This window comes from Octopus sinensis, linkage group LG1, assembly GCF_006345805.1.
Source record: "Octopus sinensis linkage group LG1, ASM634580v1, whole genome shotgun sequence".
In the NCBI taxonomy this organism is placed as follows: Eukaryota; Metazoa; Mollusca; class Cephalopoda; order Octopoda; family Octopodidae; genus Octopus; species Octopus sinensis.
In genome coordinates, this window is record NC_042997.1 from 115710606 (window position 1) to 115715605 (window position 5000).

Below are 5000 nucleotides of genomic sequence, written 5' to 3' on the forward strand. Positions count from 1 at the left end.
GCGGCGTACGTACACTTTATTCTCTCATATATAATATATATATATATATATATATATATATACAAGGTGGCCCAAAAGAATGTTTACTGTTATTCAACTATCTCTTTCGCATTCATATATTAACAGTTTAGATCTTAGTTATAAAAAAAATATGAAACCATTATTCTATGCTAATTTAGTTAATTTTGTCAAGCTCCCTTTTCAGTTTGTAAGAAGAAATTTAAATGTGATAAAATGTTTTAAAAGAAATTTAAAATGCCTATGTAATACACACACACATACATATATATATATATATTTCTTTACTACCCACATGGGCTAAACATAGAGGGGACAAACAAGGACAGACAAACGGATTAAGACGATTACATCGAGTCCAGTGCGTAACTGGTACTTAATTTATCGACCCCGAAAGGATGAAAGGCAAAGTCAACCTCGGCGGAATTTGAACCCAGAACGTAACGGCAGACGAAATACGTGTGTGTGTGTGTGTGTGTGGTGTGTGTGTGTGTGTGTATAAATATATATAGGCGCAGGAGTGGCTGTGTGGTAAGTAGCTTGCTAACCAACCACATGGTACCGGGTTCAGTCCCACTGCGTGGCATCTTGGGCAAGTGTCTTTTGCTATAGCCCCGGGCCGACCAATGCCTTGTGAGTGGATTTGGTAGACGGAAACTGAAAGAAGCCTGTCGTATATATGTATATATATGTATATGTATGTGTGTGTTTGTGTGTCTGTGTTTGTCCCCCTAGCATTGCTTGACAACCGATGCTGGTGTGTTTACGTCCCCGTCACCTGGCGGTTCGGCAAAGAGACCGATAGATAGAATAAGTACTGGGCTAACAAGAATAAGTCCCGGGGTCGATTTGCTCGACCAAAGGCGGTCTCCAGCATGGCCGCAGTCTTAAAAGCAGCAGAAATTTAACAAAAGCTGTTAATAATAATAATAATAAAATAATAATATAATAATAATAATATAATAATAATAATAATAATATTAGGGAGTATAACTCCAAACTTAAAGTGAAAAATTCAATTTAGTATTAAATCAAATTTCACAATATAAATATATAAAATATAATTCGAGATAAAACCACTATTATGCAACTCAAACAGTGATAGATATAAACCAAAACATAAATAACAAATACTATATATATTTATTTAAAACATATAACTTATAACTAGATCTCAAAAAGTATAAAAATGAATGATCAATATATAAGTATTATTACTTTTACTTTTAAATATTGATCATTCATTTTTATACTTTTAGAGATCTTAGTCACCAATATACAAACAACATACAATATACAAACTAGCATATTTGAATAAATTGGATAGCTTCATAATCCTATATGTCAGCGGCTCGTTGGTCTAGGGGTATGATTCTCGCTTTGGGTGCGAGAGGTCCCGGGTTCGAATCCCGGACGAGCCCAAACAGTGATATTTTTATTGGTAGTTTTTATATTTTATATATACATATATAATCTTCAGCTGAACACACACAGTTACCATATACACCCTTGAAAGCGAAAGCAATACACACTTGAACGAGTTATCCGAACACACACATACCTATATTATATATATATTCTTTTATGGTTTTCAGTCATTTGACTGCAGCCATGCTAGAGCACTGCCTTTTGTCGAACAAATCGACCCAAGAACTTATTCCATCGGTATTTAAAGCCAAACCGCTAAGTTATGGAAATGTAAACACACCAACGTCAGTGGTCAAGCGATGGTGGGGAGAGATACACACACACACACACACCACACACACACCACACACACACACACACAAACGGCAATTCGTTGCTAAACCCTTTATTGCTTATATATATATATTATATATATTATATATATATACAATACAAAATGGGACAAGAACGCAAAACATCCAAAGAGACGATACAAAAAATACGGACAGGTCGTTCGAAGCCTTTAATCTTTTTGGATGTTTTGCGTTCTTGTCCCATTTTGTATTTTTCATATGTATATATAGCGGCGTACGTACACTTTATTCTCTCTCATATATATATATATATATATATATATAATATATATATATATATATATATATATATATACAAGGTGGCCCAAAAGAATGTTACTTTATTCAACTATCTCTTTCGCATTCATATATTAACAGTTTAGATCTTAGTTATAAAAAAAATATGAAACCATTATTCTATGCTAATTTAGTTAATTTTGTCAAGCTCCCTTTTCAGTTTGTAAGAAGAAATTTAAATGTGATAAAATGTTTTAAAAGAAATTTAAAATGCCTATGTAATACACACACACATACATATATATATATATATTTCTTTACTACCCACATGGGCTAAACATAGAGGGGACAAACAAGGACAGACAAACGGATTAAGACGATTACATCGAGTCCAGTGCGTAACTGGTACTTAATTTATCGACCCCGAAAAAAGGAAGGAAAGGCAGTCAACCTCGGCGGAATTTGAACCCAGAACGTAACGGCAGACGAAATACGTGTGTGGTGTTGTGTGTGTGGTGTGTGTGTGTTGTGTGTATAAATATATATAGGCGCAGGAGTGGCTGTGTGGTAAGTAGCTTGCTAACCAACCACATGGTACCGGGTTCAGTCCCACTGCGTGGCATCTTGGGCAAGTGTCTTTTGCTATAGCCCCGGGCCGACCAATGCCTTGTGAGTGGATTTGGTAGACGGAAACTGAAAGAAGCCTGTCGTATATATGTATATATATGTATATGTATGTGTGTGTTTGTGTGTCTGTGTTTGTCCCCCTAGCATTGCTTGACAACCGATGCTGGTGTGTTTACGTTCCCGTCACCTGGCGGTTCGGCAAAAGAGACCGATAGAATAAGTACTGGGCTAACAAAGAATAAGTCCCGGGGTCGATTTGCTCGACCAAAGGCGGTGCTCCAGCATGGCCGCAGTCTTAAAAGCAGCAGAAATTTAACAAAAGCTGTTAATAATAATAATAATAATAATAATAATAATAATAATAATAATAATAATAATATTAGGGAGTATAACTCCAAACTTAAAGTGAAAAATTCAATTTAGTATTAAATCAAATTTCACAATATAAATATATAAAATATAAATTCGAGATAAAACCACTATTATGCAACTCAAACAGTGATAGATATAAACCAAAACATAAATAACAAATACTATATATATTTTCATAAAACATATAACTTATAACTAGATCTCAAAAAGTATAAAAATGAATGATCAATATATAAGTATTATTACTTTTACTTTTAAATATTGATCATTCATTTTTATACTTTTAGAGATCTTAGTCACCAATATACAAACAACATACAATATACAAACTAGCATATTTGAATAAATTGGATAGCTTCATAATCCTATATGTCAGCGGCTCGTTGGTCTAGGGGTATGATTCTCGCTTTGGGTGCGAGAGGTCCCGGGTTCGAATCCCGGACGAGCCCCGTTACAATTTTTTTTTTACTATTTCTATTCTAACATATACCAGTATGTATTATATACATTTTACAATAGATGTATTGTAGGAATATACGTAAATCTATCTACGTATTCACAAATACGCATATGTGTGTGAGTATGTATGGGTGGATGCATGCATGCATGTACTGATAATTCTTTCTATTCTAGGCACAAGGCCCGAAATTTTGGGGGAGGGGGCCAGTCGATTAGATCGACCCCAGTATGCAACTGGTACTTAATTTATCTACCCCCGAAAAGATGAAAGGCAGATTCGACCTCGACGGAATTTGAACTCAGAACGAATTACCTATTTCTTTACTACCCACAAGGGGCTAAACACAGAGAGGACAAACAAGGACAGACAAACGGATTAAGTCGATTATATCGACACCAGTGGGTAACTGGTACTTAATTTATCGTCCCCGAAAGGATGAAAGTCAAAGTCGACCTCGGCGGAATTTGAACTCAGAACGTAAAGACAAACGAAATACTGCAATGCGTTTCATCCGGCGTGCTAACGTATCTGCCAGCGCGCCCCCTTATGCATATACTGATAATAAAAAACCGGCCTGGGCACTTTACACAGAGTAACGCGTTATCTGCCTGGATATTCATATCCCTCCTCTATTCTTAAAGAATATTATTGGCAGTGACTTCGAAGTTTCGGTCAGTTAAGCCATCGTTGGATTGGCTGAAACTTCGAAATCGCAGTCAATATTGTTCTTATAAATACAGCGTACATTTAAACACATAAGAAGCATCCATCATAGGACTCCTTGCACGCTAGAGAGAACAGTTAAATTCCAAACCACTTTTAGGGATAAAATTTCGAAGGGAATGAAAAATAAAAACATTTACCATCTAACTCCTGGACCAATGGTTTCAGACTTTTTTTAGCAAATAAAATACTTTGCTAGGCGAAGTCTTCTTCAGCAGGTACACCTTAGATTAAATATATATACACGAGGCAATCCAGTATATGCCACGTACTTATACATTCTAATTTTTCAAATCTACCGCGCAAGCGCAGCCTCTTGTCAGCAGTAAATAAAATTGCCGGCTTTTCAATTCGAAAATTATCCAGAAAGAAATTATCAATAATTAATAATATCAAGGGGTAATCAGAAATATTAGAAATTTCCATTACCAGTGGCCTAGCGTGTAAAAATTTTGTCAACAGACTATATATTATTCACATAAATACAGTATACATTTAAATACATAAGAAACATCCATCATAGGACTCCTTGCATGCTAGAGAGAACAGTGATTTGGAATTTAACTGTCCTCTCTAGCGTGTAGGTAGTCCTATGATGGCTACCTCATGTGTTCAAATGTACACTGTATCTATATGAATTATATATAGTCTATTGACTAAATTTTTACACGCTAGGCCACTGGTCATGGAAATTCCAAATATTTCTGATTACCCTTTGATATTATTAATTATATATATATATACGACGGGCTTCTTTCAGTTTCTGTCCACCAAATCCACTGTGTGTGTGTCTGTGTTTGTCC

General features: G+C 35.3%; 1 long non-coding RNA gene and 2 other non-coding genes across 3 annotated transcripts in view; 2 read left to right on the forward strand and 1 right to left on the reverse strand.

Moving 5' to 3' along the window:
- The first annotated feature begins 1367 nt into the window (after positions 1-1367).
- On the forward strand, positions 1368-1439 carry Trnap-ugg. Its single transcript has one exon. It is a non-coding gene; the product is annotated as a tRNA-Pro (tRNA).
- Positions 1440-3391: 1952 nt separating this feature from the next.
- On the forward strand, positions 3392-3463 carry Trnap-ugg. The gene has a single exon. It is a non-coding gene; the product is annotated as a tRNA-Pro (tRNA).
- Positions 3464-3640: 177 nt separating this feature from the next.
- LOC118766365 overlaps positions 3641-5000 on the reverse strand; it is a 3439-nt gene continuing 2079 nt past the window's right edge. Inside the window, exon 3 of the long non-coding RNA XR_005002301.1 lies at positions 3641-3707. This is a non-coding gene — a long non-coding RNA (uncharacterized LOC118766365). The remainder of the gene's footprint in view (positions 3708-5000) is intronic.